The following is a 24,726-nucleotide window of genomic DNA, read 5'->3' as shown; positions in this document are numbered from 1 at the left end:
GGAACTGGTTCAGGCCTAGGAACTGACACTGGATGCTAGGTAAGTGATCCTGCAGTTGGAGAAACACCGAAGAGAACTGGGAAAATGGGGTTGAGAAGGAAAAGAATGTAGGAGCTGAGGGAACAGAGAGACTGGGAAAGGCATAGCTGCAGACTGAGATTAAAATGGGGTACTAATTTGGAAAGGGTTTGTTAGGAATGTAGGCTAAGGTCTTGAGGAGGGACACTGGGTGTTTTAAGAGAGGGGAAGCTGAAGACTGGGGTGGGGGACAAAGAAATAAAGGCTGTATATTGGTTGAGGGCTGAGGAGAGGTATAGAGTATGTGACTATCTACCCTAAATGGGTTGTGATATTGGCCTCAGGCAAAATAACTTCTGCACACCACCAGTGATTTCCTTTCTGAGAAACTCAGAGACCTTAGCCCTCACACACATTTCTCTGCAGCATTTCACTGTCTTGATCACCATCTCTTTCCATTCCAACTTTGAGTTTCATGATACTCTAGTTTTCCACCTTTGGATTTGCATTCTACCTTCAACTTGTACCTCTCAAGATCCTTAGGTGCCTCAGCCTCCTCTTCTATCTCCCTTCCAAGGCAACATTCATCAGGGTTATATATATACTGATCAATCTTATCTATTCTCATCTCTATGTTGGTTCCCAAGTCTACATCTCTAGCACTATCTGCCATCTTGAGCCCAGGATGCAAATTTCTAACTACATATTGTATAACTGACTCCATATTGGTGTGCTGCAGATATCTTAAATTCATGGTATTCAGAAACTAATTTTTTTAAGCTCCACGATTCTATTCATCCTCCCATTTTCCTTGTCTTGGTCATAACAACTCCAATCATCCATTTGCTAAATGAGAAACCCTAGTATCAGTTTTGATTACTCTTCCTTCACCACCTGGAGTAGGCATGTTTGTGGTCACCAGCATTCTTTTGAATGTCTAGTCTATGTTTGAGAAATTCTTCAAACCATCCAAAATGGAAGCTAGAACCTCTTTTTTCTAGTTTCCATTACAGCTAGGGTTCAGTGATGAAGGCACAGCTGTGCAGTATGCACTTTCATGAGGTCAGATGTAGAGATGTGCAGTTTGGGGCAAGCAGTGGTGGAGGTTCTGGTATCCCAAGTCCAGCATCAATGGTCACTTGTGGTATGAAATGCAGTGTCCAGGGGTACCAACAGTGGACTCTTCACCATAGAAGCCCCAGGGTATGGTGTGACCATAGTTCCTGGCTGCATGGCTCCCAGGCCTAACTCTATAGATTTTCTGGAAATCTGTGACCTGGGAAATATCCTTCCATAATCCTTTTTCTACTTTATTAGCTGAGGATGTTCCTTTGCAACTGAGGATATTCCTTGCAACTAGCACCTTGACACCCAAGTTGCCCCAGTTTCCTACAATCAGTTACTAAGTTTTGTCTTCTGGATATACAAAAATATTCTGATGTTAAGTCTCTTCTTTCCTTTCCCATTGCATCCATCTTCATTCTAGCTTCATCATCTGCCTCAGCTCCCAGGCCCACTTGCTTCAGAACATCTTGCAATGTATATTCCTTTGATGATATCTCCCATGGAACTCATCACTCCATTAACTGTGCCTTAAACATACAACAATTGTAGCATTGACCCCACTTCTTTGGAGTTATTTGCTTAAATCACTATCTTAGTCTGTCAGGTTGAAACTTAAAAAAAAACACAGATTGGGTAGTTTATAAATAATAGAAATTAATTTTTCAGTTTTGGAGGCTAAAAGTGTGAGATCAGAGTATCAGCACGGTTGGGTGAGGAAATTCTTCCAGATTTCTGACTTCTTGTGTCCTCATATGGTGGAAGGGCTGAGGGAACTCTGTAGAGTTTCTTTACAACTGTACTAATTCCATTCAAGAAGACTCCACCCTCATGACCTAATCACCTCCCCAAAGCCTTACCTCCTAGTAACACATCACATTGGGTATCAGGACTTCAACATATGAATTTGGGGGTCGGGAAACACAAACATTCAAACCAAAGCAATCACTGTTTGCCCATTAGCCTAGGAGTTAAGGAAGTGTGGGCTTAGTAGAAAGAGCACAAGTTCTGATATCAGGCAATGAAAAAATTTCCTTAACCTCTCTAATTCTCAGTTTTCTGGTGATAATGAGAATGATTAGTGAAAGCAGATTCAGCAAAGAATCAAAGACACAATTATTATAGATTTCATTCTCGTAGGTACTGTCACACAAGCTTCCATCTATACCAGAACAGCTGCAGAATCATCGGTGGCGTGAGCTAATGCGGGGCTCAAGTCTTGCTTGCTCCAGCTAGGTATTGCTAGGTCAAGTATTGCTAGGTCCAGCCTAGCAATGAATAAGCTATGTCCCTCAGCCCCAACCTCCCTGCCTGGCCAACTTCCTATCCTTCCTATGCCCCAGGAGTGTGCTCACTAGACCTTTCACAGTCCACTGATATCACACTGTACTGGTTGAGCTTCACCACTGGGAACATTTCCTATAGGGCAGTAGAACAATAATTGAAATAACGAGTATAAACACTTGGCAAGGTACCCGACCTGTGGCAAGCAGCACTCAACAAATAGTGACCATGACCATTATTCCTTCTGAGCAGAGATACATTCTCTTTGCATTCCATCAGCACCCAGAACAGTAAGTCATGTAAATTGCACTTGCTAAAAATTTAAAGAATATATAAACTTATGACCAAATTCTGATTTTATTGGAATAGAATGGCTTCCTCTCCCCCAGCCCTTACTTTTTTCATTTAGCAAAATTCTACCTAGCTTTCAACATCCACTACAACTTGCATTCCTATTACAAAGCCTTTCTCATGACCCCTGGTCAGGATTACTCATTATTTCCTCTAGATTCCCCAAGCTCTTTCTTTATAGGTGATACAGAACCCATCACAAGGTTCACAACTTGATTTACAGTTATTGACTTATTGATAGATTGATATATCTCTCTAATTAAGCAGATATTGATTGGGGACAATGACCTATATTACTCTCTTTTGTAAGATTCATAGTACCCATGACAGTTGATTTTATGTGTGAATGGCTAGGCCATAGTACCAAGGCATTTGGTCAAACACTAGTCTGGACATCGCTGTGAAAGTATGCTTTAGATGAGATTAACATTTAAACCAGGATATTTTGAGCAAACCAGATTACTCTTCATAATGTGGATGGGTCTCAACCAACCAGCTGAAGGTCTTAACAGAAAAAAGACGGACTTCCCCACAAGCAAGAGGGAAGGCAGCCTACAGACCACCTTCAGACTCAAGCCTCAACATCAACTCTTCCCTGGGTCTCCAGCCAACCTGAGTTTTTGGACTTGCCGCCCTTCACAATCTAATTCTTTCTTTTAATTAATAAAAAATTTTTAAGAGAGGGAGAGAGGTGGGGAGGGACAGTAGGAGAGGAAAAAGAGAGAATCTTAACTAGACTCCCCACCCAGCACAGAGCTCAATGCAGGGCTCTATCTCCCAACCCTGAGATCATGACCTGAGCCAAAATCAAGAGTCAGACACCTAATCAACTGAGCCACCCAGGCACCCCCACAATCTAACTCTTTAAAATAACCTAGATAGATAGATGGTAGATAAGTAGATAAACTGATCAATCTTAAAGGTTGGGGGGGGAATGTATGTAGATAAACATATCTACATATATTTTATATATCTCCCATTGATTCTGTTTCTCTGAGAACGCTAGCTAATACAATCTCTCTCCAGTATGTGCTCTCCCATGGAAGAGGTGCAGTAACTACTTCATGAATGGATGGAGCTGGAAGTGAATGAATGAATGAAGTGAATAATAGGAGATGAAAACTGCTGAAGAATGTGAGGCAATTGAGTACAGGGACTAGGAGAGCAGGGAAAGGCTTAGTAGGGTGGACAGTACCCTGAGGGTAAGGGCTCAGAAGTTCCACCTCTTATCCAGTTTTCCTAGACAAAGCCCAAGGAAGACAGTGATTGTTCAGTAATAAAGACAGTATGTGAGGACAGAAGTTTTTTTGGCTGAATCTTGAAGAGACCAGGGTTCAGACAGGGTAGTGGTGAAGAAATTCCAAAGCAGTGAGTCAGTGCCCAGCAAATGCTGGAGCCTGCCTAAAATGATCACATAATTGTTATCTAGTTGTGCACCTAAGTTCAGTAGCACAGGCCAGTCCCAGCCCTCCGTCCTTTCCATACTGTGCTCCCCTTTTTGTTCATCAAACCTATTGTGTTGCCTACATCTTCCTTCATACTCTCCCTGACACCTTTATACCCAGAGCCCCTTATCTCTCATTACCATATACCAACCTTGGTGGCCAGTCAGCCACTTTGGGCTTCCCAGCATTGCCCAGACTGGGCCACATTTAAAAGCCATGTCATTCTCTAGTTTCTGCAAATACAGGAACTATATAAGCAGGTTTTTAAAAAGGAAAACTATAAAATATGGACAGTAAATTACATTGCTGCTTTCCCCTCCCATTGAAAAATGGCAGGCTGCTAAGTGGTTTGGAGCTCAGTCAGTGTTTCAGATTAAAGGGAGTTGAATGTAAACCTCACATTACTTCTAGAGCATGAAAAAGATAGAACCTTAAATAGTCCCCATAACTGACAGAGGGAAAGGGGGGGTGACTGTCAGTTGTTAATGCTATTTTTGTATTTGTATATAGATGGAAGGTCTCTGGAGCTTTTTAAAGTGCAAGTATGCCCATTATAAAGCAAGCCAATTAAAAAAAAAAAAAATCCAGTCTAGCAAAACAGATGAATTAGCAAGTGGTTCTCCATACTACGAAAGAATTCTTCTCTCCAAAAGCAATTAAGACAGTCTCTATGATTATTAATGGTTTAAAAGTCTACCACAAATGTGTTTCTAATGATCCATCAGAAAAGTATTTCCCTTATTGAAGGGACCCGGTAATTATTTAGAGACTATGATGAGCTGTATCCATACTGCATTATTTAAAACCTGTATTTACTGGAAACCTATATTGGGCAAAAGATTTCCCTACACATATACAAATGGCCCCTCTTGTCAGATTGAATTGTAAAAGGAAAATTAAAAGCAAATAACAAATGTAATTTAGGAATGAGATTATTTGAAATTCAAAGTAATATTCCTATGTACCCATTTTCAAACAGCATTGACTTTAAAGAAAAATTGAGTGCTTGATATTACAGAAGACTTGAATACAGAATTTGTTCATTCCTCGGGTATATTGTGACTCCCTGGTACCCCTAAAGCACTGTGCTATCCTCTAAAGTGGATATGAGATGAAGATGATGTTACCCCTCCAAGAAAGTTGGAGAAATAAACCATTCATATGAACCACTTAAGAAATGAGGTCAGAAATCATACAGTTGCCACATAGAGAGTTACAGATGGCAAGTACAACAGGAAACGGGAGACCAGGATGGGCTGAAGTGGTAAGAGATATGAAACTTGAGCTTGCTGTTGAAGGAGACAGATGAGAGGAAGAACAGCAAGAATCTGCTCCTAAGCAGGCTTGAAACAAGTCCAAGGAGACTTAAAAATGGGAGGGAAAAAGGAGCAAAGTGCAGAGATAGAAGGGAAGAAATGGAACTACCTAGAGAAGCTATCATCAAATAGCAGGCAATGGAAACAAATGGAACAATACAGAGTCAGAGGGATCATAATCATATGAGATCAAACTCCACAGTAGCAAAAGGCAGCCAGGTGGGCTCTCATGGCCCTATTGTTCAAGCTGATTCTATGCGGTTGAAAATCTATATATAACCTTGACTTCCCAAAACTTAACTACTAAGAGCTTGCTATAGACTGGAAACCTCCCATTAAACATAAATAGTCAATTATATATTTTGTATGTGATCTGCCTTATACATTATATTCTTATAATAAAGAAGAGAAAATGTTAATAACAAAATCATAAGAAAATACATTTATATACTTGACTGTACTTATTTTTAAAAATTTGTATAAGTGGACTCTGTAATTTAAACCCATGTTGTCCAAAAGTCACCTGTACTATACCCTGACAGTGTCCAAGTAACATTTGAACCTTTTCACGATGAACCTTGTTTGAAACTCTAAAGAGTTCTCCATTAATTTGCCAGCACTAACAGTTCTATCACAAAATGCTTAACAAAGTGTTAACAGCAATGTAAACGGTCTATCCTGTTCTCATGCTCATTACACTCATGAAGTGTTCTCTCTACACCTAGGATAGATTTCCTTAATGCAGCCCCTGACTCCATTGAATTCTCCTCCAAGTGTTGGAAACTTTGTCCATGTTCATCTGAGGGATAATATGTGCTATTTCACTAAGTCATAGTAAGGTGGCAGATTTTGAGCAAGATCTATAAGTTTATTGCCTTAAAAATAAATTTTTAATTTCCACAGCAGTGTCAGAGGTAAGAGTTATCCTGGCACCAAAAAAAAAAAAAAAAAAAAAAAAGAGTTATCCTGGCACCTGGCACCAAAAGAACTCTCTCTGGCAGCTGGCTGAGGGACTAAAGCAAAGTTTAAAAGATCCAGGGCTAGAGGGTGGAAGACAATTCACTCTGTATACCAAATATCCCAGTTATATTTCTAGATCATGTTTCCCGTAACACTTCATACTTTAAAAATTCTTTCTTTTACCTTGTCTCATGTTCTAAATGCTTTAAAATAAAACACCCTTGAAAACTAGAAAATACTAATTTGCTTTATCGTGGTATAATATATATACAGTATAAAGCACAAATCTTAAGCATACAACTCAGTGAATTCATATATTTAAATACAAACAAACACACACACACACACACACACACACACACACGCATAACCCTATGCAAGCACCACTCCAAATTGGAATATAAAGCATTTCCAGTACCCCAAAGACTCTCTTGTACTCCTCCCCTCAATAATTCTTTTCCTCATAGCACTGAAACTTTTTTAAAAATAAAAATTAAAGTTAGAGACAATAACTCTCAGCTATACTCAATCCACTAATGTTTGGGGATGTTTATTTCAAAATTTCAGTTTTAACAAGTAGTGATATGCTTTCAAAGTTTCAAGAAGTAGTGGAAAAACGGGAAAAAAGTTTACCAGTGATCATGGTTTCTCCAGGAAAAAATGTACTACCCCTCTCATCAAACTCCAGCCTTTTGAGTTCACTCATTAGGAATTTCTTTAAAATACTTTTAGAAGAAAATCATATGTAAGAAATGTTGATAACAGGAAAAACAAGTACCGGGAGACAATTATTAGCCTTTAAAAAAATTTAACCCAGGAATATGCCCCACGATATAGCCATCACCAACATATGAGGTCAGCAGGAAAAGTACAAAGGGAATTGAGCAAGGGGATAGCTGGCTTGGTTATTTTTTCCTTTTTCTGTTGTTGTTGTTAATTTTTATGCTTTTAACTTTAATCTTGTTTAGCATAGAAATAGGATACCAGCATAGATGTCACTGAGGGCAAGAATCAGAAGCAAAAAACAATTCCCAGAACAGGGAATTTCATACTTTTCTGAGAAAGTTAGACTGGGTTATTTCAGGAAACTATAGACTTATGACTATTTAAATAGTTAAGCAAGTGTTGTTCCCCCCCTCCCCCGTAGGCCACATAACACAAACCACAGACAATAAATATCGTTTGTGAAAATCAGGCAGAACGAAGAGAAGTTTCACAAATGCAACAAACTATAGACAGATAGCACCAAGAGACCTCACCACAATAACTACCTCCATGGTCAGGTTTTGAAGTACATTCTGCAATTAGCGAAGGCTGAAGTCCTTAAATTTAATCATCATCAATTTACTGAAAATACAAAGATGAAATCTTTATGAGAGCTACAGTTACATACTTTTGCCCATCACTCAACAGCTGTCTATGGTACTGCAATGGCTATGTTATTTGCAATATGCACCATATGACCAAAGCTAGCTTTGAGCAAAGCAACTTAGATAAAAGCTTGAGACCCTGAGTTTAGGAGGGTCTCTAACTTTTTCCACTCCCTGACATAATTTCTATTTAACGTTCACTATTGCCCATGGCAACAAGAGGTAAGAGAACTAAGCCTAGCCTCCAACTACCATGTAACCAATAGCGTCAAAAAATACTGGAATCAAAACAGAAAAAACTACTGTTCCTTTGCTATCATTTTCTTTCTCATTCTCATGGCCAATAGGACATGTCAGGTTCAATTATAAAAGGAAAATTAGAAGTAAATAAAAAATATAATCTTAAGAATGGGATTATATGAGATTCAAAATAATATTCTTATGTATCCATTTTCACATGCATTAATTTTAAACAAAAAACTGAGTGCTTGATATTTTCTCCTCTGTTAGCTGGTCATAAGGACCTTTGTCCCAGCAGCACTTTGTGTGAACTAAGAAAGAAGTCTCAGTGCAACAATACTGAATGGCATAGGTTTCGTTAACATACAACTTTTATTGACAATTCCTGGGCTCACCAGCTTTTAGAGTTGGTTGTGTGATCCAATGACAGGCAATTCTGGCTGCATGGTCATTTGGTATCCCATAGTCTAGAGCCCAGTAGCACCCCAGGAGCTCTTCACTGGATGGTGTACAGTTCTCTAGATGGCATGTGCTAGGGGTCTGCATTGTGATTCTCCTTAGGTGGTTGTTAAAGACTGAATGCTTGTGTCCCTCAAAAGTTATATGTTGAGGCCCTAACACTCAGTGGGACTATATTTGGAGATGGGTCCTTTAAGAAAGTCATTAAAGTTAGATGAGGTTATGAGGTTGGATCCCTGATATAATAGGATTAATGTCCTCTTAAGAAGAGACACCAGAGGGGCGCCTGGGTGGCTCAGTGGGTTAAAGCCTCTGCCTTCAGCTCAGGTCATGATCCCAGAGTCCTTGGATCAAGCCCCACATCGGGCTTTCTGCTCAACAGGGAGCCTGCTTCCCCCTCTCTCTCTGCCTGCTTCTCTGCCTGCTTGTGATCTCTATCTGTCAAATTAAAAAAAAAAAAATGTCTTGAAAAAAAAAGAAGAAGAAGAAGAAGAGACACCAGAGAGCTCACTCGCTCTCTCTCTCTCTCTGTATATATCTAGCTCAATCTCCTTCTGCCCATGCACCGAAGAGAGGCTTTACAAGGTATAAAGGTAGGCATCTGTAAGCCAAGAGGAGAGCTCTCACCAGAAACCAATTCTGCTGGTCCTTGATCTGGAACTTCTAGCCTTCAGAATTATGAGAAAATAAATTTCTCTTAAGCCACCCAGTCTCTGCTATTTTGCTATGGCAGCCCAAGCAGACTAATATAGGGGGATTTCCACAAACTTCACACAGTGACTTTTCTCACCACCAATACTCCTTCTATCAAAAAGTCTGCTTGGTCATATGGCCTAAGCAGGAAGGTCACCTGTACCACAACCTAGAACTAGTGAACACTTTCTTATTATAGGCCCTACTCGAGGATGGCAGTCTTTTGTACCATGCAGAAATATGTTGAAGAAATATTCCCAGGTTAGAATATATTGTCTCAATAACTTAAGAGGCCTAGCAAATGTACTTACTTCTTGGTGCTAGGAGGTTTGAAATGCAACAATTTGTTCTTTATTTTGGACAGATATTTCAGTGTGCCCCAAATCAATGTACTTGAAGAAAGTCACTATTGTGGTGAGCACCCGAATCTTTATAGGGTTTATCTTCAACCATCTAAAGCACAAGTATCTACCAACACTTACAATATACTTGCCATGTTTTGTTCATCCAGTCCAATGAATGTGGTGTTGTTAATATACAGGATGAAGGTGATATACCACACAATGTCCAGAGAGCATATATCCCTTGGACTATATTATGTTAAAGGGTGAAAAAATGAATATAATCCTCAAACTATTATCATTCTAGTTAATGTAAACTGTTTCTAATCTCCCTTCCTGTTAGGAACAGAAAAGAACAAAAACACCAAACTAATGCTTATATACTATGTACAAGAGGCTGTGTTAATCTGTTCTAACACAGATACTGCATCTGGCACAGCAGCGGCAAACGGCCTATTGTTTGGTGGATTTTGCAATAATCTTCTTTAATCCTCCAGGATCTGAATTCTTTTTGAAGAAGTCAGATAAGACTGGTAAATGAAATGTGGATATGATAGGAACTGCCTCTATCATTTAGGTCTTTAATGGTGGCACTAAACTCCATGCCTTCAAGATATGCTATTCTTACTAATTTACTCTCTTGGCTAGGGCTAAAGGGTTACTTCACAGGCTTCCATTGGGCCTTCCTCAATATGATAATTCTTAACTGCTAGGCCAAAGAACCAAAGTGGAAATTCTGCCAACTACCTATATACACATTTCAGTTATACATTTTGAGCCCAGTAAAGTGACCACAGAGTGGATCTGTGGACCCAGCAGACTTACTCTGAGTCAGACCTGAGTCAGAATTCCATTTATTACTGGCCTTCATACACCCTACCCACCCTTCCACAGAAGGGGACCATAGGTCTCTAACCATCCATGTCAACCAAGACCCTGCCTCCAACAGTCCTCAGAATGTTTAAGTATTCCCTTTTCCCCACTATATAGTTATCTAAATACATGGTCTTAGTTCCTTTGGGGAATTAGTGGAAGAACCATTACCACATACATTTGACATGCTGTCGCAGGATGCTTCTTCCTTAAAACCTACCCTTTCCTTCAATTTATGGTTTCTAAGTCTAAAAACTGGCTCAGATCTAAAATGCTGGCAAAGAACTGTGCCTTTTTATTAAGGCAATTGTCCTCAGCTTCCTGATTACCCATCCTGCTAGGTTCTGCATCTCCTTTTGGGTTTAGATCCTTTTTTCCTTCCTTAGCAAGCTCAGCACTTCCCTGGCCACATTAAATTTGACTTAAAACTAGCTAATTATTGGTTAGGATCTGAGGGGTAGCCTATATGGTTTTGTAAGGCAAATGCTGTGTTGCCTTCAGATAGGGGGTCGAGTCTTTAACAAAGAAAAGGCTACTTTTGCAAGCCTAAAAAGTTCAGGGATAGTTAATTAAGTTCCTTGACACTGATGTTCCCATCTCAAGTTTTAGGGTCTTATTCTTTTCCAAAAATAGGAAAATTTGGCATAGCGAAATTTGTCATATGTCCTTGGCATAGCAAATTTGCTGGGGCTGAAAATTTAACCTTTTCTGTAAATGTGCAATTGCTTTTCTTTCCTTCTCTCTTTTTTTTTTTTAAGATTTATTTATTTATTTTAGAGAAAGAGAGAGCGCACACGAGTGGGAGGGGCAGAGGGAGAGGAAGAGAAAATATCAAGCAGACACCACGGTGAGCACAGAGCCCAACATGGGGCTCGATCTCACTACCCTGAGATCACCATCTGAGTCAGAACCAAGAGTCTGATGCTTAAATGACTGTACCACCCAGAGCCCCCAAATGTGTTATTCTTAAAGTTAAATCTTGTTGTGGTCCTCAGTGCTTTCTGCCCTCAAGCTGCAGATGAGTCTCTTTATTTGTGGCTAAGGAGATCCCAACTTCCATACTTCTTCTTTGAGTAATAATTAATTATTGTCTTTCTCTTATACCTTAAAGACACTCAGCATAGGCACAGAATTCCCTTATCCTTATAATTAGTACTCTCATCTCTCAAAAGTCTGAAATGTTGCACCATCTAGTTCATTCTCTTCCATGGGTTCCCCATCTAGTTCATCACCAGTGACAAGTGAGACAAATGAATAACTACTTCATGATAGGGATTAAATGCCATTGCCAGTGAACTGCAGTAACCCAGCTCCAAAATCCTATTTTAGAGTCAGCTTCCTCAGAGCACTTCTGGTACCAAATCACTTGCCAGTTTCCCTAGGAAATATTCTGAAGGAGTTTTGAGTGCATAAAGTTTATTGAGGAGGATCCTTCAAATTGACACCTGTGGGGGCATAAAGGAAGTAGGTGTGGACAGCAAGAACTGAACTTCAATGCAGTCACAACAAAGGATTCAGTTGTCACAGTGGAAATCTCTGGAGCTGGGGTGGCCCTTCCTCAAAGCAATGAGACTCAGCCTTTGTTCCTCTGCCTGACCAGTCATTGTATATAGGTTGCCTCTAAGAAAGTGGTGTGATCTAGTGTAAGACAACCCTTTGGTGGGGGACAATTCCCAGGGAGGGACTTAGCTTAGGGCCCTCAGTCTCCAACCTTCTCAGTTACTGGGAAAATTAGTGACCTGGTTTGAAAGGGGAGATCTGGATAGTAGTATACAGTACCCACTATGTAGTATAAACTCACACTACACATACATACACACACACTTTTTTTTCTTTTTGTAATGAGACCTAGGATAAAGTCTAGAAACAATGCTTCTTTTGATAGATTTTTCTAAGAAAAATAAGGCACCCCATTCTTCAAAATGCTGAAAACTGTTCTTTTACCACAAGAAAAATACACAATGATTTCAATCAAGGACAGGATCAAGAATTTAAATATTCTTGACACAATGAAACCAAAACATTACTTCTAATACAGATAAGTGTCAGTTCAAATTATTTAATTGCACAAACATAGACTAGAAGAGACCTGATATGATAACATTTCACACGGAAAATATGTAGGGAGGTTAGTTGTTTCCAAACTTAATAGGTGTCTAGAGTATAAAGGCAACTACCAAGAAAGCAAGTGCATTTAGTCTCTATTAATAGAAGTATAGTATTACCAGCAGATGCTATGGTTCTGCCATATATCCCATAATGGACAACCACATCTGGAGTAATACTCAGCTCTCAGTTTCATGTTTTCAAAGACACCATTCAAAACCAGACTGAGTCCCAATAGTAGCAATCAGAGGTCTGAAAATAATGCCCTATGGAGAAAAGCTGAAGGGTAAGGGGTGGTTACTCCAGAAAGGAAAGGCCTTTGTGGGGAAGAAGGGAGTCAATTGAATATATTGGTCTGGGTTTCTCCAGAAAGAAGGACTAGGATTTCTAGGCAGAAATTACAGGGAACAGATCTTAACTCAATATAATGAAAAACTTTCAAACAATTAGAGCTGACAATGGAACTAGTAGCAATGGCTCTGCCCTCAAAGTGCCTAAGGCCAAAGCTCTTCTCAGGAATGCTGGGGGTAACCCCCTGCCTCACCCTGACAAACACTTTAAAATTTTATTTTTCTAAGACCAGGGGTTGAGAACTAAGACCGCATCAGGCTAGAGAAGGTATACATTTCAAAAAGAGGCTAATTTTTTCCTTTACTTTTCCTTAAACATCTCTACTATACCTAAGACTCTCCCAAGCTCGGCAATAAGACAGGAGTCCTGCTTCTATTATTTCACCTTCCCAAGAAAACAGAAGTATGTATGAATGAATGAGTAAATGAATGAATAAATGAAAAAATGACAAATAGCTCATTAATAAACCAATACAACTAAGATATTTCTTATCTCATATCTAGATGTGCCCATCTATATCCTTACTCAAGAACTCTGCAATAAAGTGAGTTCTCTGTGTGAACTCAAGTAAATTGTCACCTCCTTGGGGCCCAGTTCCCACATCTGGGAATAAATACAGCCGTTGGAGCGAAATAATCCCTCAATCTCTCTCAGCCTGAACAGTCCCATAGACAAAGGAAAGAAGGTATTGTTTTTATTAAAAATGCCTTAGAAGTCATTATGTATTCAGGAGAAGCCACATTTTTTTCCTGACTTTACAAAAGCAGTTGCAGAAGATTCATTGTTGGAATTTATGACTTAGTAAAACACCTAGAAGAAAGCAGGAGATAAAGAACTTGAAAGAAGAAAAATCTCAATGTAGTTTTGATTTGAATTTCCCTGGAGATACCACCTTACACCATTTAGAATGGCAAAAATTGACAAGGCAAGAAACATCAAACGTTGGAGAGGCTGTGGAGAAAGGGGAACCCTCCTACACTGTTGGTGGGAATGCAAGTTGGTATAGTCTCTTTGGAAAACAGTGTGGAGGCTGTTTAAAAATTTACAAATAGAGCTACTCTATGACTGAGCAATTGCACTACTGGGTATTTACCCCAAAGATACAGATGTAGTGAAAAGAAGGGCCATATGCACCCCAATATTCACAGCAGCAATGTCCACAATAGCCAAACTCTGGAAAGAGCAGAGATGCCCTTCAACAGACAACTGAATAAAGAAGATGTGGTCCATATATACAATGGAATATTACTCAGCCATCAGTAAGGATGAATACCCACCATTTACATCAACATGGATAGAACTGGAAGGGATTATGCTAATGGAAATAAGTCAAGCAGAGAAAGAAAATTATCATGTGGTTTCACTTATTTGTGGAACATAAGGAATAGCATGGAGGACATTAGGGGAAGGAAGGGAAAAGTGAAGGAGGGAATCGGATGGGGAGAAAAACCATGAGAGACTATGAACTCCAAGAAACAAATTGATGGTTTTAGAGGGGAGGAGGATGGGGGGATGGGTTAGCCCGGTGATGATTAAGGAAGGCGAGCACTGGGTGTTATAGGCAAACAATGGATCATGGAACACTACATCAAAAACTGATGATGTACTGTATGGTGACTAACATAACATAAGAAAGAAAGAAAGAGAGAGAGAGAGAGAGAAAGGAAGAGAAGAAAAATCTCTAGGATAATCAGAAATGTTTATTTGGTTTGGTTTTTCACTTTTTAATTGTTCCTGTGAGTTCACAGAAATGTTTCAAAAATCTATTGCTCAGTGTTAGGTATTCATGACTAGCAGGAAGTCAGTTGATTTTGATTTTAAGAACTCTGTACTTAGCAGAACATCCCCTTAGAAATAATGCTTTTTTTAAAAAAAGAATATACGGAGGATTTTTTTATTTTTTTGGAAGAAAACATTGTGCAATACCATTAAAATCAGAACATAACTGACCGGGACACTTTTTTTAAAGACAGGGATGCCATATTATATATGTGTTCAGTATTTGTGTGATATTTTAAAAGTTTATCATCTTGTATTTGAAGAATTAAACATAAATAATTATATGGTATTATTAAAATTCTTTAAAATATAGTGAAGGTATTATTAATTTTTTATCTGAACCCCAAAAGAAGAAGAAAAGTGATTTTTTTCCCATCTAAGAGCAGCACTGTAGTTTAATATAGTGAGGAACTGACTAAAAAGTACACTTTGAATGGTAACCAAAGGCACATTTTTCCTTAAACATTTACTTCACATCTAACACAGACCCGAAATATATACATTTGTTATTACTGTGGGTTCTGGTACTCTGATCACCTCTAAAATACAATATACTCCCTGAAGGAACAACACAATCTAAACATTTAGTTTGGATTAATTCAACAATTAGCTATTCACTTAAAATGCTAGCCACAAGCTGCTATAAATCAGCTGCTAAGAAAACTAGTGTAATCTTCACCTATATGAAAAGAAGTGTAATTTCATAATAAAGAAAATATAAGCCAGGGAAAGAAAATGTCAACATAATGTGGGAGAAGGCTGGAAGTAAAGCAGGTGAAAGAAAGGTCAGAAGGTAGTGATGTCCACATGGGAGCACCTACTAAAAGAGCAGCAAAATGGGAGAAAGTGGGAGTTCTGGAAGTAGAATGAGGTTCTTCACCTTGGGGGTGACTTAAAGGATAAATCTTAATGAGTCCAAGAATGGGTCATGCACCCAAACTTAAAGAATTAGCTAATGTTTGTTAGGTGCTTTCCTGCTTACAAAGTATTTTCATATTCTTTTTTTTTTTAATATTTTATTTATTTATTTGCCAGAGAGAGAGAGAGAGAGATCACAAGTAGTCAGAGAGGCAGACAGAGAGAAAGGGGGGAAGCAGGCTCCCTGCTGAGCAGAGAGCCCCATGCGGGGCTCTATCCCAGGACCCTGAGATCATGACCTGAGCCGAAGGCAGAGGCTTAACCCACTGAGCCACCCAGGAGCCCCAGTATTTTCATATTCTTGATAGCATTTAATCCAGCTACCTGCTCAGATGGTGTCCATCTAGTAACCTCATTTTTAAAGATGGAAACTAGGGCTGAGATGAAATGATTTGCCCCAATTCACACCAGGCCTTTGACCTCCAATCTCACACACTCAACATACACCACAGTGCAGCTTCAAGATGGTTTTGTTTATTTTACTTACTTGGCAGATATTAGGAGGAAAATAGACCAGTGAAAAATAAATCATAATGAACTATGCTATATTTTATATATTTCAAAGTGCTTTCATGCAGTCTATTGTTTGCTCCTCAGGAACTATTATCTATCTCCATTTTATAGATTAAGGAATAACTCAAAAAGAATAACTCAAAATTCTATAGGAATTTGTTGAGATGGAATTAAAAGCAAAGTCCACCAACTCTGCTTTTCCCATGCTGCCAGACTGGTCCTTTTTCTGGTGCATGGTTTTTGCAAAGCTGATCCTAGGACTAGGCCATGATGAATGAGACTTAGAGAAAAGAAGACTGGAAGGAGAAAGTCTCCTAGTTTACACAGAATTCGAATAGGATCCCATAGCCAGAGTTACATTAAACGGGTCTGAAAAAGTCTACCAGTTAAAATATGAACAACAATAATAAGTGCTTTGGAAAGGAAAGAACGAGGTCTTTGCCAGAATCTCTGCATGGCTCTCCTGCAACTGTTGCCTGAGTCACAAAGAAATGCGGTGTCAAAGACCAACATACAGTAAGAATGAACCACAACAGGCTTCCAGTTATAGGATGAGTAAGTCATGGGGTTGAAGGGCACAGGATAGGGAATGTAGTCAGTGGTACTGTAGTGGTCTTGTGCAGTGACAGATGGGCGCTACACCTGCGGTGAGCACAGCACAATATACAGAGCTGTGGCATCACTACGTTGTACACCTGAAACAAATGCAACACTGTGTGTTAACGACACTTCAGTTAAAAGAATAAGCCACAACAAATGAATGAGTAAGAGGCATTATGAGTCCCATTTGAGCTGCCAAAATAATGATGCGAGTTTTTCTAAAGCTGCACTGAAGGTTGGGGAAGGCACCTTGATATCCAGATGAGAAAAATGTTTTCACCAACTAAGCTCACCAGGTATTTGTGGAAGACAATCAGAAGCTATTTTATTTTTATAGGGCAGTGAGTAAATATTCCCAGAAAAAAAATGAATAAAATTTGAATAAGATTTCATTTATTACAGATGACATATTTCCTTTTTTGAACTCCCTGACCTGCCCTATTTGATGTTCAGTAACAGATTAAAATGTATTTGTGAAAAGTCATAAGTGAAACTAATATTTTGCTGATACTCTTCTTCAAGAAGAAGATTGCTTATGTCATGCTGCAGTTGGTTTACTGATTTTAAAAACTGCAAAATAAAGATCTGAGAAATAATTAGGTCAGCAATTCCTGACCTCAATTTAGTAATGCAGTCCTTCTACCCATCTCACACTAGGATAGCTGCAATTACTCCAAAGTCTATGATGGCATTTTTCCAAATGTCTCAAAGTAAACCAAAGAAAAAAGTTGCAAAACTTTCAGGAGATAAGATGGTGAGACAGTATCACAAAATCAAATTATAGGTAATGAAAGTCTAAAAAGAAGTCTGGATATCATTGAATTAGACCAGTGGCTCTCTACCTTGGCTGAAAGGAGAATCTCTGTGAGATTTTTAAAAATCCCAATGTCTAGGCTATACCTCAGACCAATCACATCAGAATCTCCAGGAATAGAACCTAGCCATGAATATTTTTTTCTGGTTCCCCAGGCAATTTCAATGTATGGCCAAGGTTAAGAACCACTGGAATAGAACCATTAAAAGACCAGATCCTTAAAATGGTGCTATCTTCTTTAGGCTTAAGGGAAGAAAAGTGTGAAAAATGAAATGAGAGCTAGCTGAATCACTTCCTAACTGTATGACTAATACAAGTCTTCACTTCTCTGAGCCTCTAGATTTTCTCAGAGGGCTGCCATGAAGAAGACACTAAATGAGAGAACATGCAAAAGCCCCTAGCCCACTACTTGACACATAAAAGTAGCCCACTACTTGACAAATAAATCTCCCTTTCCTCCTCTTCCATCCCTGAAAGTGCTTCAGGTAAGTACTACTTCCTGCTCAAATGGATTAGGGAGTAACAGATCCAGTCACAGGTCAAAATTCTTCCCTAAGAATTTTTAGGCAAATAGGGGCGCCTGGGTGGCTCAGTGGGTTAAAGCCTCTGCCTTCGGCTCAGGTCATGATTCCAGGATTCTGGGATCGAGCTCTGCATCAGGCTCTCTGCTCAGCGGGGAGCCTGCTTCCCATCCTCTCTCTCTGCCTACCTCTCTGCCTACTTGTGATCTCTATCAAATAAATAAATAAAAATCTTTAAAAAAAAAAGAATTTTTAGGCAAATATAACTACAGCCATTCTTTCACCAATAATGGAACAAAAATATGCACAGTGTTTTCAATTCATTAATAACTCCCATACCAGAAGCTCACCTACAGATTGGTTGTTTGAGGCAAAAATTAGATATCTTATTTTTCCAGTCGGCTAAGTCAGAAGATTGAGAATCATTGGTAATTGCCAGTATTGGCAAAGATATATACATTTAAAAAAAAAAAAAAAGTTGTGTTGATATCAATTAGCACATTTTTTGGAGAGTAATTTGGCAGTATCTATCAAAAATTTAAATGTACATACTCTTCCCTTTAATTAATCTATTTCTTGGTATCTATCCTAGAGACATACCTACACATACCAACTCAAAAAGATATTGTTATGTTTTTGTTTTCATGGTATTTAACAACTTTCTGAACTCCTTCATTTGCAGTCCATCAAAACTAGAAGTTAAACCCATGTGGGAAGAGTCTCTTGAGCCTTGCTTACCAGGTGAGAAGGGCTGTGCTTGCCAACAGGGCCCATGTTACAACATATTTTGGCTTACAATGTCATGCTGCTTGAAACGTATACTTATTTGGTTTCTCAAGTACTATTTCCATTAATCCATTTATGGCTCTCTTTATTTATCTTATTTCAATAATATATAAACACCTATGAATAGACCATTTAGCCTGAACAATGATATTAACAATAACTTATACCTATTTATATGCTCTCTCCATACCCGTCCTCTGTCTGCCCTCTACCCTTGCCACCTCAGGAGTAACCACTATCCCAAACTTTGTGTTTATTTTTCCTTTGCTTGTTTTTGAATGTTACAAAAATGGTATTGTACTATATATAGTTTTCTGGGATTTTCTTTTTCACTCAGCATCTTGCTGTTATCTGTACTTTCACTCATTGCAAGTAAATATCCCATCATGAGAATTAGCCACAATTATTTACTTTTTTCTCCTATGGTCAGCATTTTTATGTTTCCATTTTGGAGCTATTAAGAACAGTGGTATTATGAACACTTCCTGACATTTTCATAGCACCACGGCAACTTCTGGCAGGAAATCTGGCTGCCCTCAGAGTAACCTCAGCACCCACAAGAGTCATCGATGGGTTCCCCTACAAGACTTAATTTCTTTCCTCACTATCTCCCCCAACCAGACTAATTCAAGGCAATGTAGAGAGGGAACCTATAAAAAGGGCAAGCATGGCTTTAAAAAGGCAGCACTTGGAGTGACCATTTATTGGCATAACTGACCCCTTCCAGAACTATCCTGCTATCTCCAACCCCAGACTGACTGCTTCCTTGCCCATCTCCTGCCAGAATTTTAAAGATATTATTACGTGAATTACGTATTCTTGAACACTTTGATTTCAATACTTTATTCCTATCATTTAAAAAAATTAACTGCAAAAAGAGTTTTAGCTACTGATAATAACTCCCACAGATTTTCTTATTTGTCCCTCATACTTGACATCTAATACCATAAAATGCAGAGAGGACTCCTTGACTCACACAACACACACACAGGCCTGAATGAAAAGTCCAGTATCAACAGCTAGTTATAACCCATTTTATTTCCTCTTACTAAGGTAAGACATAAAAGATTTAGGACAATTTAGTGAAAGGAAAGGAGAAAGGAAAAGGAAAAGGGAAAAGGAAAGGGAAAAAGAAGGGAGGGAGAGAGAGAGAGAGAAAGAAAGAATAAAAGAGGAAAAAAGAAAGGGAGAAAGAAAGAGAGGGAGAAAGAGAGAAAGAAAAAGAAAAGAAAGAAAGACAAAAAGAAAGGATAATTCATGCATTGTCTTGTAATTATTTTTTTAACTTAATTAAGAATAGGACTTGTAGTTATTTGTAATCCCTCTGGAAGTACTGTTTCATCTCACCAGTGTTTGAAATCTTTTCAGTGTTCCCATTGTCTAAAACTTCATATTACATAAATCATTTTCTTTAAATTCAGTTTTTAAAAATTGCTGCCTCCTCCCAAGAAAGAAAAAACAACAGGAACCCCCCACTAGAGGCCAAGTAAAAATAGCTTTGTAGATAACCCAGTGCCCTACCCTGTGCTTTTCTATTCAGATTACAGGTGTTAGGGGGAGGAGGAAGAGAGACCACTTGACCTCTCTATTCCTAAACACACACTCACCAGTCCCACTATCCACCATAGCCTACATCCTCAGGATCCAGGAGCTCCCTTCAACCCTCACCTCCCATTCAACACCCCATACACTGAGTAATGCCCCTTTGCTTCTGTCAGCCCCTTCCTGAGTCATGCGGGTACAATGGAGAACACTGGCGGAAAACACCCAGCCAGTGAATTACTTTCAGCTCCAACAGATTCTAGAGTACTACTCAACAATCCCTTCCAGAGCCCATTTATAAGCAACTGTTACTGGCCCCCCAAACAGCTTAATAAAAGCAAATCTTTCTTCCTAATCCTCATGCCTTGTGAGTGGTGCCATTCTCTCCACACACCTCTTCACAAAGACTATTGAGATCATCAGCATGAACTTCCTCAATATTTCACACCTCCCCAACCCAAGCTCTATTTTTATCTATACCCTCATTGTAGAGGAAGTGACCTCCCTTTTCTGGTTTCTGGCTAATTCCTTCACCTGTGCTGGCAAATTCCACCCCCTCCCACATAGTTCAGAATCACCCTATTCTATCTCTCTCTATTTTGGCTACTTCATATACCCAAGCATTCGCTTCTTAAAAGCAACACACAAAACACCACCATCTCTATTTTTCTCTTTCCCCTCAGAAAAAGAACAGAGGACAATTTCACCCCATGCCCACTTCTTACCGCCTGTCCACTCTTCCACAGACTACAATCTGGATTCCGGCCCTAGCACTCTACACAAGAATCTCTAGCAAAACCGTGACACCAGCCTTACCTCCCACCACCAGTTGCTAAATCCAATACATTTTTTTCAGTGTCAACCTTAGCTGATCTCTCTGTGCCAGCTGACATAATTAATTACTACCTCCCTCTTGAAATTTTCTTCTCTCTTGGCTTATAAACTCCTGTTTTCCTTTTTAACATATATTACCATTTTCTTTTCTCATCCCCTCTCCCCTGCTCTTTTTGTCTCCTGTTCTATTGCTTTCCTCTTAAAACACTCATGCTCCCTATGGCCTACTCTACTCATTACTCTGAGCACATTTTCATTAGAAAGTACCACCTCCCCCATATCCATCATGGAGCCCCAACTCTCCCAGAGAGCTAAAGACCCAAAGAGCCAACTGACTTCAGAGCATCTCAAGTGTAACAAGTCCCACACTGAGTTCATAATTCCCCTCATTCCCACCTGGCCCCTTCATCCAACCAATAACCCTGACATTCCTCCTATGTTCTCTAAGTGAATGGAATCACCATCTGCCTAATCCCATCCAAGTAGAATTCCCAGGAAGTATGGCAGCTCCCCAACATCATTCCATCAGTCTCTGAGGCTTATATAATCTACATCCTTAACATCACTGCCATCGGGGCACCTGGGTGGCCCAGTCATTAAGCATCTAATTTCAGCCCAGGTCATGATCCCAAGGCCCTGGGATGGAGCCCCACAGCGGGCTCCCTGCTCAGCGGGAAGCCTGCTTTTCCTCTCCCATGCCCCCTGCTTGTGTTCCTGCTCTCGCTGTCTCTCTCTCTGTCAAATAAATAAATAAATTTTTTTAAAAAATCACTGCCATCTATTCCTCCTTCTCCATTCCCATTGCCTGACATTTACTGACAGTACTATATGCTAGAACTTAATATACCTAATTTTCACAACAGAGAATAATGGAAGGAGGTATTGCTCCCTGTATTCTCACAGATAAAAAAACTAAGACCTAGAGAAGAAAAATAGTTGTCCAAACTCACACAATCCAGAAGTGGCAAAGCCAGGGTCCATCCAAATTTAAGTCTTCCTGGCTCCAAATGTTACATTTTTCTTCCAATTTAGCAACCTCCTGTTGCAGCAGCTTCCTAATTGGTCTCCCTGCATCTCATCTCACATTCCAAGTCTTATCTAATCTACACCACAGACAAAATCAGCTTTTTTTAAAAAAAATTATTTTATTATGAAAACAGCACATGTCCAGAAAAAGTACATATAATAAGAGCAGTTTAAATTATTATAAAGTCGTCTTTGTAAAATGCAAATCTAACCTTGCTCTTGACATTTTCCTAACCTTTTCAAAGTCCATCCCCCACTGCCCTTTCAGTGAAGTCAAACCTTAGCAAAATACAGAGAGCCCTCTGGGAAGTCACCTCAGCCCACTCCTTCACCCTCATCTCCTACCAGGCCAGATGGCCCACCCCACACTCTAGTCTCATGGACTGTATCTCCTAGCTCTGGGCTTTGATCTTACCTAGCTCCCAACTGAGAAGCTGGGGTAAATCTTCCCCTCCCTGATCTACCTCTTCCATTGCATTCTTGCATTGCTCTTAGGGAACGAAGTGTTACTGCTCTTTTCAGAACATGCTGTGACTAAAGCAAAAAAGAGGCTCTTGGCAACATGCATGGCCAAAATAGTACAGTTCTTAAAAGCCTTCACTGTTCACATGGAGCATCAGAACCAGTGAAGTTCTAACATATGTAGAACATGTCTACTCTGTCCAGAAAAAAACAGAAACAACAATACCAAAAAAGTAGAGACTTGAGGTGATCATGCTTGGTTATATACAATGATTTGGAGGAAGGATTCTACTTTGATGAAAGACTATACCTCAGTAATTCCCACCCACCGTCACTCACCACTCCAAACTCAGGTCAAAGTGGCTGGTGATATTATTACTGCCATTGTTTTAGCTAACCTATCCAGCTATGCAAGCTAGAAACCTCAGACACATCCTTGACATTTTCCTCCCTGCCCCTAGACCTACTACATACAACATCCTAGTTTGCTTCCTAAATTATCTCTTGAAGCCACCCATTTCTTGGCATCTCGGGCACCACTCTCCTCATCAAGCTATTATTGTCTCCCAACTAGACTACTGTAACAGCCCCTTCACTGATCAACACAATCCACTCTGGCCTCTTTTCATCCTTTCTCCATATTACAGCTAGTTAGCTCTGTAAAACACAAATATGATCATATCAACATCCACCCCCCATTCCGCATGGTTAAAACTTTTTAATGTCTTGTCTTTACTTACGTGACAAGTCAACACTAATATATTCAGCACCTACACTAAGATTTGGCACAGAGTAAGCATATAATACATTTGGATTACGTGAATAAATAAGTATGACTTTCATCTATAGTCCTCCTTTCTCTGAGAATTCTAGCCCTCTTGACTGTCTTTCAGTTCTACGTTCCCTCTCATTACTTGGCTTTTCCCTCTGTTCTGTACCTTCTTCCTTTCTTCCTTCAACAAGTTAATCCTACCTTTTTCCTTCAGATCAGAATTTAATCATGTTTCCAGAACAGCTTTCTCTAAATAACCTCAATAGTCCAAAGTCTTCCTTACAGCCTCTCACTGTACCATGAGCTTCTTCTCCATAGCACTTATCACACTCACAGTTTTATACGCTTATGTAATTAGTGATGTCCACTGAGCCTGTAGCATGATGAAGGCAGGACTGTGTATCTTTTCCCTCATCAGTATTTCTCAGGTACTTAGCACAGGGGTTGACATTCAGGAGACATTCAACAAATAGTGAACAGACTAACAAATGCATTATAAATTATTGTGCTGAGTGTCTGTCTTTTTACATTTCCTTCTTAATATAGGCCTGAAACCTAGAAGTTCATTTGAGAATCAAATCACAGAAGATGTTTCCCTTTCTACTCATCTTTTTTCTTTGAAATTTCTTGATGAAGTCTAAAGCATAATTCCTGAACTCCTTTTAAATATTATTTCATCTGAATTGTTACAGAACAATTGTCTTTTTTTAGAAGATACTTTTCTGGATTTTGAAAACTCAAAACTAAAGAAGGAGACAGAATTTTCAATAATAAGCCCTGAATAAAATCAAAACCTTCTAACCTAAAGCAAGATCTCATACAACTAACAAAGTGCATACTTTTTCTCTGGGCAAAGAAATAAACTAATTTTAAATACAAATAATAAGGCTTGATGCTTCTTGGGGTATACTGATATACAAGCAGGATGTTTTGAAGAAATCACACTATTTTAAACATCAATGCATATAGTTCGTCAATGTGTCTGACATTCCTAGAAAAAAATAAGACCATAGGTTATGTATTTTTTAGAGGACTGATTTTCATTTTTTTTAAAGAAGTATGTCTTGTCACTCTTTTGGTAAGATTATTTGTTAAGATGAAAAGAGGACTCTTGCTACATTGCAGGCCAGAGGCAGTGCTATCCACTGTAGATACTGCCACTCATGTGAGTAATAAAGAAGTCCTAACATACATAGGGCATACCTTTCTTCTGTGAAGTGGAAATTTGATGCAATCATTTTAATTTGGGGATAATTTATGGTGGTGTGGAGATGGAGTATAGATTCCTCT

The sequence above is a fragment of the Enhydra lutris genome, unplaced genomic scaffold (genome assembly GCF_002288905.1).
Source record: "Enhydra lutris kenyoni isolate GAN:26980312 unplaced genomic scaffold, ASM228890v2 scaffoldscaffold19, whole genome shotgun sequence".
NCBI lineage: Eukaryota > Metazoa > Chordata > Mammalia > Carnivora > Mustelidae > Enhydra > Enhydra lutris.
The sequence above is the reverse complement of the archived record's forward strand: the minus strand, read 5'-3'. Positions refer to the sequence as shown.